Below are 13,212 nucleotides of genomic sequence, written 5' to 3' on the forward strand. Positions count from 1 at the left end.
CAAGGTGACAAAACGAGAAAAAATAAAGCAAATGAAAATAAATATACAAAAGTGTGAAATCAATTCTTAATCAAAAACAGAGTCATAACGTAAAATTAAGTGTTACTATCTTTTTTTAAATATCAATCAGGAATTTAAAAAAAATTGTATTATTAATCTTTTCTTTTTTAGATGTAACACGACCTACATGCTATTAGAGAAGAGGTAGCGCCGGCTACCTTACCTGCTAGACTAAAAGTTCCAGATTCGATCGATATCTGGAACTGCAGTTTTTTTTTTTTGAGAAGATGAACAAAAGATTTGCTTCTTTTTGAGAAGACGAACAGTCACCTTCTCAAAAAGAAAAATAACAGAACCGCATCTTTTACGATGTAGATTATAGAAACCACGAACAGTACGCAAGGAGGTAATGAATGATTAGTATTATCTCTAAATTTCACGGTTCGGCCCGTCTACAATATCCAAATCGAATGGGTGTGTAAGAGCGTACATACACCCGTAGATCTATTTATTAGTTCACTTTATTATACGTATAAAGCCTAATTTTATTTTATTTAGATCTTTTAAAATATATTTCGTCGTTTTTAACTAATACCTGGCTCTCAATGAACGAAACAGTTTAATCCAAAAATTATATTGAAAGTTCTTTGAGTGACGTGGAATTAAATTTTGTCGGATGTCGGATTTTTGTAATCTATTTTGTCACCTCCGTAATAGAACAACCGAATGATATACTTACGGTTTTGGGTTCGATTCTTGGCTTGGACTTAAGCTCACATGTTTAATGCCTATCTGGGTATTGCCAGTTAAAAGAACGTTACTCGTAGTCTGAAGATCTAAGGTTTTTTCTCAGCTTGGAGAGGGTTTGCAGCAGCGTAATATGCTTATAATTAAAAAAAAAAAAAAAAAAAATTATTCATAACGTTAAGACACTGTAGTTGATAGTTAGTTGCCGCACAGAATTACTTGCGTAATGCTTCTGTCTCAGATCGCTTATATTCATATAAATATTAGATACGGAATCGATTTATTCTTCCTACAGTTCAGATTTACTGACGTAAATAAGTTCATAATAAAAATGTTAATAAAGAACCGATTGGATACGCTGGAGGTCTCGGGTTAGTTTCTCAATTTAGACGTAACTTACAAATCTACATGCTAACCAGATTAAACCAGAAAAAACTGAAGATACTGGGTTCCGCTCTTTCAATTATATTTTTATATTTTATTCTTAATCTGCACATAAAAATAATTCTTAAGGCGACAACAAATTCAAAAATCAATAAATAAATAAAAACCATCAAAAGGTAAAGCGAAAAGTTGCGTGTCTTATTTTATATTTTTGACTTCATTTAATTTAATTGTTTTATAAGATAACTCAATTCTCTATCGCGTAAGGGATTTATTTATTAAAGCGCGTCAGACTGTTAAACTTGAACCTTTGTAGTCGGCTGGAGTGAGTAATATTTTACATAACTGTGTTCAACAACGGGCGCTGGCCAGACAGCGCGGGAAGGAACTTGTCGTGATCTTAATACGCATTATTAAAACAAATATTCATAATCTATTTTATATTAAACAATTTATTAATCTAAACTGCCAACAAATAATATCCGGTTATTTTTTTCTCTTTATTTATGAAATGAATTTTTAGGGTGTCTGGGATTAGGGATTCGAAACCAGAACCTTTTGCAACATATCTTTATTTTCAAACGGTTTTTTTAATACAAGAATCAACAGTGTAATTTATTTATTAATCTATCTTATTGTACGCATTTTAAAATGTAACAATTGTATTTGTTAAAATGGAATATCTGAGTAGACAATGATTAATTAAATACAATGATACGTAGTTTGTTTATTTTGTATACATAAGGAAAGGAAAAAGACGATTTTCGAGTTTAATATCGCACTCAATAGTCTCTAAGGGGAGGGTGTGTGTGCGCGCGCGTGTATGTGTGTGTTTTAAACGATGGCAGATTGTGTAATGGAAAACTACAGCTGCTTTTTTTCCAAGAAAATGTGGCTCTCTACATTTTCATATAGCAATGATGGAGGCGCCTTCCTTGTTAAAATATTCCGGAGGTAAACTAGTCCCCCGTTCGGATCTCCGGGTGGGGACTACTAAGGAAGGGGTCACCAGAAAATTAAAAAATAACATTCTACGAGTCGGGGCGTGGAATGTTAGAAGTTTAAAAAAGATTGGTAGGCTACAAAATTAAAAAAAACAAATTGTTAAGGATGTAGGGGGTATACTGAAATGAAACGACTAGCACTAGATAGGGAATCTTGGAGAGCTGCATCAAACCAGTCGTCAAATGACTGAAAACAAAAAAAAAACATCAGTAACCAACCACTACACAGCCATAATAAAAAAAAATAATAATAAATGTATTGTCTGACGAAGAAGTGTTCCGTGAATCTGTCGACAACGTTGATTTTGTTGTCCTTGGATGATTGCAAGAAAAAAAAAAACAGTAATATAAAATTCAACTAACATGTTTTCAAACAGTTGCCGAAGGTCACATATTGCTGGATGACAACTGGCATACACACTACCCAAATTAGTTTATCACTTACAAACTGCTGACACATCATAATTTGTAATATACCGTACGGTTAACACGCACCCACGCGCCCACACCACCATAACATGAGTAACACAAAAGAAATTTATTTATTTATTTTCTGATATCAAGATTTACTCAAAACTACACACAAAGTAGTTTTTTCTTTCCAGAATTTTTATTTTTAAAAACAAATGTTAGTAAGCCTTAACATTGATATTTTTGTCTAAAGTTTTTAATCGACGAACAAATGTTTTATTTTTTCTAGTATTTCACAAATATATATTTTTTTTCTTTTATATGTAAAATTTTCCACCCGTATCAGCTTCCCCCAATATCTGTTGATGATAATTTAATAATCGATTAAAAGTTGTCAAAAATAGTTGTAATTTAATTATTTTAAATTCCACTTTTTTTGAAGATTTTTTCTTTAATATGATTTTATTCAAAAATAAATTTGATAAAATAAAGAAATAAAGGCGTATTTTTTCAGAACAAAACATTTTCAAATAACAAAAAATATGGAAAGAAAAAAAGTTTCTCATAATTTGTAATAACCTATCGTTTTTTTTTTTTTTATTTACAGTCGCATCAACAATTAAAATGCTGATATCCGTGGTGGAGTGGTAGCGATTCAGCCTTTCATCCGGATGTCCTGAGTTCGAATCCCAGTCAGGCATGGCATTTTTTCATATGCTACAAATTTCCATTATCATACGGCGAAATGACTAACACAGTCGATGCCCTTCATCTCAAAAAAAAAAAAAAGAAGTCATTGGCAAGACTGGGGCGTAACAAAATTTGCAAAGGATTGCTAAGTGAACCGGTAAACGTGTAGTCTTAAATAGACTCAGGCCTACCGCGCACCTACCCCTCGGGGTTGTCTAGTGGTGAACTCGTCATCGCAAATCAACTGATTTTGAAGTCGAGTTCTAAAGTTCAAATCCTAGTAAAGGCAGGTTACTTTTAAACGGATTTGAATACTATATTCAAATTGGGTATATTCAGTTGGGTTTCAATTAACCAAACACCTCAGAGACGGTCGACCTGAAATAAAGTTACTAGTAAACAAGTTTCTAGTAAATTCAAGTTACTAGTAAACAACACATAATTATATGAACAGCTGATTTATATTAGGTATTAATACCTTTAGTTTATTGTTGCCCCGTGAGACGTAAACAAAGTTTTGTGAAACGAGTTTTTGTTGTTTTACAAAAATGAGTGATACTAATTATAAGCAACGTTCTCCGATCAAGTTTTACGTTAAACTCTGTTAGAATGCTACTAAAAATTACCAAAATTGAAAAGGGCATATGGAGATGACGTTCTGACACGAGCCCAAGTTTTTAGATGGTTTAACGCATTTTCAGATGGCCGAGAATCAGTTGCGGACGATCCACGCTCTGGAAGATCGTTAACGTCAAAAAGTGACGATAATGTAGAGCGAATCAGAGACATGATATGGTACGACCGGCGATTAACCGTCAGAATGATTGCACAACAATTAAATTTGAAGCATATCATAGTCCGTCAAATTTTGACAAACGAATTGGACGTGAAAAAAGTTTGTGCAAAATCGGTCCCAAAAAACCTCACTGTTGAACAGAAAAACAACAGGGTGGAAGTGTGACGTGATTTTCTAGAGCGAATTGAAACCGATCCTGATTTTCTAAAAATATGTTATTATTGGTGATGAATCTTGGATATTTGAGTACGACCCAGAAACAAAATGCCATAGCAAGGAGTGGCACACTTCAAACTCATCGTGTCCCAAAAAAGCAAAAATGAGCAGATCAAAAATCAAAACCGTGCTAATTTGTTTCTTCAATAGTAATGGCATTGTCCATAAGGAGTTTTTGCCTACAGGATAGACAGTAGATCAATATGTTTACAAAGAAATTCTTGAAAGACTGCAGAAAAGAGTTGCTTGCATGAAACCAGCCATCAAAAACAACTGGATGCTGCATCATGAGAATGCACCTTGTCACACTTAATGAGTTTTTGACAAAAAAAAAGCATTCCTGTAGTTCCTCAACCACCTTATTCACCTAACTTGTTCCCTACAACGTTTTCCTATCCCCCACTTTAAAAAGCATCTCAAAGGACAGCATTTTTGAACAGTAGAAAACATTTTAAAAAATGTAACCGACTATCTGAAGGATATTCTGGTTTCTGAGTTCCCACACCGTTATGAAGAGTGGAAAAACCATTTGAAGTGTTGCATGGCTTCCCAAGAGAATTATTTCAAAGGTGATAGAGTCCATGTATAATTGGATTGTAAATAAAAAGTTTTTCTGAACCGGTCTCATTACTTTACTTACAAACCTCATATATCTACCGATCTGACAGCCAAAATACATCAGAAAATGCTGAAAGACATTTCCTGAAGTGATCCAAAGATAGTGATCACAAATGTCCTAGACTAAATTACAGTTATACTATTTCACAAGGTTTTCTAACTGTGATGAGTTGAAATATGGCAAAAATAGGATTTTTCTTGGTAAATAATTAGATTTTGTTTATTTATTCTCAACCGATTAATTCCTTTCAACATGAATATTTATATTATGAGTATTATATTTGGATAGGTAATAAGAAATAGTATGCGAATGACTGCAAACACCCTGTTCTTCAACTCTACTATTGCTTGTGTGAAGTGATCTAAAATGACTTTAAAAAAAAGAAGTTAGTAACCATAACAGACTATGTAAAATCAAAATTAATGGGTATCTATAAATCTATACTATTATATAAGAGAAAGAGGGTTTTTGCTTGTTTGGGATAAACAAAAAAAACTACTTGATCAATCGCAACCAAATTTTTAGCCGTGTTTCTTGGCATGAGAAGGTTTTTAGATATTTCATCTCGAAAGATCTCAAAAATAAAATATATATATTTTATTTTTGCAAACTCAAACGCGTGTTTGCGTTTCTATCACTGTGTAAACTGGGTTTGAACTGAATGATTCAAATCAATCTAATTATATTTTTATAAAAATAATAGAATTAAATTTACATTAAATAAAATAAAATAATTTCTGTTTAACAATAATGGGCTTCCTGTGGGAACTGTGTGTGAGGCTAGAGTGATGAGGTACGCAAACACCTGGTGAGAGGCTAGACCAATCTTCACCATCAACTGGTAACAAATGGAATGCTCCTGGGGCACTGTTTTGGGAGGTGCAATGGGATGCTATTATAATAACTCTCCACACAATTTTATAATTTTCAAAATTGTTAACTGGGTATTTGTACCGCATTAGTTACCGTAGTTATTATTATTCTATCTTTTGTAATTTAGTTTCTTTTTCAGGTTTCTATACAGCCTGAATACTATAATTATTATTTATCGGTATTATTCTCACAACCATGAAGATAACGTACACTGCACGGTTCAGGGGGTGGAGCTCTCTGGGTAGATGGGAATGGTGACCAAAGCAAGCTTTGTGGCTATAGGGTAGGCCTCACAGCCCCAGGAAGCCTGAGGAGCCCCTGAGTTGGCTCCAGGATTTGTCTGGGCTGACCTGAGCCTCAAGGTTCCAGGTTCTGGCTAAACGGCTAATTACTTCATACTTTACATACTCATATAATTAAATATAAACTGTTTTTTCTTTTAATATGGACTTATTTTAAATTATCTGGTTTTCTTTTTCAGTTGGATCGACTTATTCTTCCTTGAATTATAACTTCAAAAAGCTTTTTACTATTCAGATATTATCTATTAAAGATTATGTTTATTAACAGAAATAATGGGCGAAGTAAGAGTAATATCTCTTATCGGTATTTCTCACGCCTGATTTAGTTAAAATGAATGAGTGTCAACTGCAGACCACAGTTATTTCAGCTGGAACTTGTCATTCGTACATTTAAAAAATCTATTTACTAAAAAATGTCTCTAGAATAAACAAAACAACCTAGGAAAATACTCTGAATTTCCTAGGTAACATCCTAGGAAAATGTCCTGCAAAATTATGCAATCTGACAATTTTGTGCTCATTTTCTCTTCCTTCACTATTGTGAATTTAAAATAATTAATTATTATTTTTATTTTTAGTAAAACAAGTGCAAAATCTTAAGACTACATAATTTTACGATCCGCTTAAACAATTTTACCTGTTACAGATGAAATTGTTTAAGTGAATCTAAACAAACAAAAGTGAAAATGTTTGGCGATTAATCTGAACAAATAAATTTCAATTTTGTTTATAATAAGAGGCTTAATTTTAATTTAATACAACATAATTCAATAAAACAAATATCTATGGGGCTATTAATGATTAGAAGTTAAAAGGCTGCCGTTTTGGATTTTCAAAGTTAATTATTTAGTAGAAGATGTTATTGAGTACACATACACCAAATTTTATTAAATTATTACAATCATTCTTAAGATATAAATTTTTATTGAAAAAAAAAAAAATGGTAGAAAGAGGGAAAATTAAGTGATTTGGATTGTTTTTCCGCATGAACTTTTTTTTAAATTTTGATGTCATGAATCAGTCTAAATTTTTCAGACACCTCCCACAACACTCTAAATAAAAGAATAACTTTTATACGTGAAATAAAAGTAAGACAAATTAATGAAGATGCTAAATATATCAAGTATATACAAAATACAAATTTAGAAGATAGAAATGCAAATAATTTAAGTACAACTTTTTGTACACCTCAAACAATAATAAACATAATTCAGAGTTTATTAACTAAAGTAATAATTACAACCGTTTTGGTTTTATTACTTTTGTAAAAGAAAATCTTACAATTTTGTTGAAAATAAATTGATGGAGAGATATTTAAAAAGGCCAGTCATTTGTTAAAAATGGAAACAGAAGCATAATAAGTAAGACATTATCATTATTCACTTTTAATTATAATGATGATTTTATTGTTTGTAATATATATGCACAAATGTTTCATAATTAAGACTTTTAAAATTGTTATTTTATCATATCCTAAAATACTAATAGGAAGATGTTGATGAATTATTTTAAATATAGTTTAATAGAATATAATTAATTAACTGTGGTTTAGTGCAAATATTGTATTTTTCTTGCTCTTGACAACATAAGTGGTACATACTGTTTATTAATCAATATTATATTATAATAATTTTTGTTTTTTTCGTGGTTGTTCTAGGACTAAGTAATATGCATTGTAACACTGGTTGTATAATGGTAATTTGCAATAATATGCTTCTGAAATAGTTAATTTTACTAGCTGATGTAAACAATTAAAATTAAAGAAAATGTAAGACATCCTTAACAAAAATAAAATGAAAAGTTCAATAACATTATTTAAAACTGTTAAAAAAAGTTAGATAATTAATTATATATTGTGACTGACATTTAATTGGCTTAAAATAAATCGGTTTACTTTATTTTTGAAATAGGTTCACAGTAATACATTTAATGCTGTAAAATGATAAACACAATTAGGCTAATAAATATGTGAAATTTTACAGACTAATAATAATTTTATAGACTACAATAAACCGGTTAACTAATAAACAGCTTGTTTGGGATATAAAGTACTGAAAGATAAGATTTGATTCAAAAGATAAAAATAAATAATCTAAAATGAATCAAATACAATAAATATGATTTTAAAACATAACTTTATCAATGTAACTGAAGAAGTTAACCGTATTTCTTCATGAAATCAGAAAAAGCTATTAAGTAAAAATACTTTATATCTAAATGTTTGTGAAAAGCCTCTTAATACAAGTATTTATTTACTTTTCTTTTATTTATTTTATTGAAGGAAATAAATGAAGGCCAAAGAGCAAATGAATTCAGTGTGAATATGAAAAATCCCATAAAAAACAATAAAACACTAATCATCGGTTAGGTTAAGGAAGCCAAGGTTACCGACTTATTATCTTTTTCTTCGTCTTACAAGAAATATAATGAAGATAAGAGACCACGGAGAAAACTGAATAATGAATTAAGAAGAGCAACACAAAAAACAAAGAAGAAATGGCTTTATGAGACCACTCGCATGAAGAAAATTAAGAAAAAACAGGATGGTATGAATTAATGTACAAAAAGGTAAAAACAACAACACGGGATAAGTGAAGAAAAGGTACACAGACACTAAAGACAACACTCTTAATAAATATATATACACAAACAGAACAATGTCCACAATGAATACACATTTAAATCCGACATAATCATTGACCACATTCTAAAGAGATGTTTGCTAATATAAAAAAATTGCCAATAATAACAACATCAATTGAATCCAGGATGAAACAATGGCAGTACCAGTCATTGAACATGACCACAGGAACGATTAAAAATATGTCAAAATTTTAAATCTCATCAAATTCTGTTCAAAAGTTTATGTTTTCAAAGAAAAAAGGTTATCGCTGTTAACTTTGATACATTAACAAGATATATAAAACTAAATAATATTTTCTGCAACTTTAACATTATATTCCTTTTAATTTTTTAATGTATGTTTTATAAAAGTGTAAAAAATGTTAGTAAAATATTTGATACTGAACAACAAAGGCAATTTACCTTTCTAAAATAAATAGCTACTTAATCACCAAATGGAAACAAAGGTAAAAGATTTTCTTATTAACAAAAACATAACTTTTATAAAACAATAAACAGAAGTTCAATAAAATACTCATATTTAAAAGAAATAATAATTTGCAATTATATCATTTAAATAGAAAAAAAAATAGTCTTCTAATTTAAAAATAATTTTAAAAAAACAAAAATTAGTCTTCAAAAGAATCAGCAACCCCCTCTTCAATGTTTTATTGGTACTTAAGCATTTTTATTTTGTATTTTTATAAAGTAATCTATATATATAAATTTTATACAGTTTAAACTTAAATTACAAGAATAAAAACATATTTGGCTAAGCTAAAAATGGTAATTTTTAAAGCTTTATAAGTGTGTAAATGTCAAAACGTTTAGTTTTTAAATTTTCACAATTCTGCTAATAAATTAACGTTCACGTAATTAACATTAACCTACGTCCAAATAACATTATTTAATAGTGTATTATTTTTCTTAATATAAAATATTATTATCAGAAGTACTTACATAGTTTACTTACAACAGAAGTTACTTACAACAGTCTTCCTAAACTGTTGATTCATATAGAACACTACTTAACACAGCGAATACGCTAGAGAATTTTATTAATTTTAACTACGGCTCTGTATGTATAATGCAATTTATTGAAAATGACAACGTTAATCATTAATAACACTGATACTAGATTAATAACTTATACTAGATTAATAACTTGTACGTATTAGATAAGTTAAAATATAAGTTTTATTTTTGGTTTTTACACCGATAATGGGGAAGCAATTAATAAACATATATAATTTTTCTTCAATGTAACAGTACATATTTTGACACATGCAGTTGCTTAGACAGATTGCAGCAAGAACCAAATGGTATGGGGCGAAAGCAGAATCTGATCACACATCAGCTTCCAAATACAATTACGCAATATACGCTTTTAATGTAAAGATTACTTTACTACTACGTCACTAACATTACGTCACTACTACCAACAAAGTTACCGTACTTACATTTTTCTTCAACTCTTATCATTGTTTAAAGATATCTTATTATATTATTAATCTTGAATCATTTAGTTTCAATTTTTGAGTTAATAGTCTTTTACATTCTATACCTTTAAACTACTTTCGATATATTTATTTAAATAGAAATTTTTTTAATTTAATTAATAATCTTTTACAAAAAAATAAGAATTTCTAATTGATAATTAGATTTGCTTTGCTTTAATCCTTATTATTTTCAATTAAAATTGCACTATCTTAAATAAATTTCAAAGATTTTCTGAAAAAAGAAGTTATGACTTCAAAAATGTAATCAGGTATACTTAACTATGCTACTTTCTAAGCTGTTAATTGCCACCTGAATGGTTTTAACTAACGTTTAATGATTTTACATTCCAGGTATTCTTTATAACTGTATTTGAAAATATATTAAGTTTCAAATCGTAATTAAATATGCCTCTAAGCACCTCAGTATACCTATGCGGCTGCGCCGGGGCCGGTTTCTGAACTACGGTTACTTCCTTAAGCTTTGAGGCAATATTTTCGAAACCATTAACGAGAGCTGTGAAAGCTGCTCGGAGGAATTCTAGACGAGGCAATAAGCTCCCCTTGGTAGCTGCACTGGTACTCTTAGGGTTTGCTAAATAGGAAAACAACCCTTCTATTCCGTCAAAACATCATGCACGGGCCAATGGGGCAGAGCTGCCAGGGCTGCCCCCGGCTTGTGAAAACTCTTCAATGATTGGGTTCATACCCTCCCGGGTGGTCACCCCTACATCCATTTTCGAACCAACATTATCTGAACCGGTGTTCGAGGAGGGCGAAGGAGAAGGCGAGTCAATATGTGTGGCTGCATTGTCTGAACGTGTGTTCCTGGATGCAGTTGCTTTGTCAACCGGCATCCATAGTTTACTTAAGGAAAAAACTCTTACCGCATTGCCGTGGGAAGCTAACCCTGAGTACGGCTGACCACCAGCTAATTGTTATGGCTCCAAGCGCTATAAAATGGTGGACTAGTCGCTAAGCTGTTCGAGGTTCATTTGCCGTGTGTGGCACAGACATTCGGTCTTATGCTTTAGGGCGACCGAACGGAGTGGTAGCGGGAGAAATGCCAAGCAATCCAATATATATACTTTTATTTTACATCAATATATTTTCTATATACTTGTGTGTGTGTATATATATATAGAAAGCTGAGGAATGTGCAACAATATGGTTAAATTAGAAAGTGCCACGATTCTATCGGGTAAAAAGATTTAAAGAAAAAATATTTTTGGAAAATACGTGAGATAAAAATATTAACATATGGACATAAATGCAATAAAAAATAAACTAAATATGAAGAACCACATATGCTTGCGCAGATATTACTTTCAAACTATACGGTACTTGTTTTGATGGAAATATTTATTATTTTCGTTAAAATAGGACGAAATTAAAAAAAAAAAATTTTAACAGTAATTCTTTCATAGAAAGCTTGGGATCACTGAAGGGGAACATAGTTTAATATAATGTACACACACACACACACACGCAGAGAGAGAGAGAGAGATTTTATTAACCGCCCCTTAGAAACTGTTGAGTGCTTTATTACAGCCGAAAACCGACTTTATTCCGTTTGTTATTTACACAATAAATAAACTATCTGACATAGTAGTTATTAAATCTGTGTCTGTTCAAATATTTCATTTTAACTATTGCAATGTCAAATTTTTAAATACGTACGTTACGATAGATTAATAACATCATATTGATTTGATTTAATAACATGTGATTCTGTGTTTAAAAAAATAAACCGTTTGAAAATAAAAACATGACTCAATATTTTTACATCCTCTTCATTTCATAATTAAAGAGAAAAAAAAAATAGATATTAATATGATATCAATCGAATTAATTAATTATTAATGACGAACAGATTATGAATATTTGTTTTAGTAATGGGGCGTGAAGACGATAACCGTTAATTGCCGCGCTGTCTGGCCTGCGTCTCTTTGTTATGTAATGTTGTGTAACCCTTCCACACTCCATCATAGTATAAACGTTCAACGTTCAAGGTTAGACAGGCTACCACGTTAATACATCCCAGAATAGAGTTTGCTGTTTTATAAAATAATTAAATAAAGTCAACAATATCAGATAAAACGTTCAACTTTTCGCTTTCGTTCGCTTTCACCGTCTGATTATTTTTATTTATTTATTTTTGAATTTGTTATCTTTATATGCAAATTAAAAATGAGGATATTAAAAAAAAAAATCGCTAATTCAAAGAGTGGAACCCAATACATTTAGTTTTTTTAATCTGGTTAAACTGTATATTTGTGAGCTGATGTCTAAGTTAACAATCGAACCCGAGACCTTCAGCGTTTCAATCGGTTCTTTCCAACATATTAATCAAACTTGTTTACAGATGATACTTAAGTAAATAAAATTGAACTGTGAAGAACAAATCGATTCCGTAATTAATATTCACATGAATATAAGCAATCTGAGGCAGAAGCATTACGCAAGTAATTATTTGTAGCGACCAAGAGTCAATCCCGGGGCTTTAAGATCATGAATAGTGTTTTTTAAAGACGATACTCGGATAAGCATATTATATGTGAACTGTCTCCAAGCTGAGAAAAATCCGGACAAAATCGTTTGAGTAACCGTTTTTTAATAGCCAATATTCAAACAAGCATTAAACATATAAGGTAGTGTCCAAGCCGAGAATAGAACCCAAAACCTTCAGTACATCATTTGTTTTTTATATTACGGAGGTGACAAAATAGATTATAAAAATGAAAATGAGACCCAACAAAATCTAATTTCATGTCGCTTAATAGAATCTTTGGATTAAAGTGTTTCATTCATCGATAGCCAAGTATTATTTAAAAACAAAGAATTATATTTTAAAAGATCTAAATAAAATTAAATTAGGCTTTACGTGTATACTAAAGTTCATTTATAAGTAGATTCGTGTACGTGTATGCACGCGCGTACACACACATCCATTTGATTTGAATATTGAATGTTGCTGAACTGTAAAATATGGAAGTCGGTTAGATATGTTAACTTTGAACTTTAGAAATAATATTAATCATTACCTCCTTAC

The 13,212-nt window shown here is 30.7% G+C and overlaps 1 protein-coding gene across 1 annotated transcript in view; it reads right to left on the bottom strand.

Annotated features, from left to right (window-relative positions):
* LOC142323210 (uncharacterized) overlaps positions 1-13,212 on the bottom strand; it is a 133,856-nt gene that overhangs the window by 100,287 nt on the left and 20,357 nt on the right. The window lies entirely within an intron of this gene.

Source organism: Lycorma delicatula, chromosome 4 (assembly GCF_047948215.1).
Source record: "Lycorma delicatula isolate Av1 chromosome 4, ASM4794821v1, whole genome shotgun sequence".
In the NCBI taxonomy this organism is placed as follows: domain Eukaryota; kingdom Metazoa; phylum Arthropoda; class Insecta; order Hemiptera; family Fulgoridae; genus Lycorma; species Lycorma delicatula.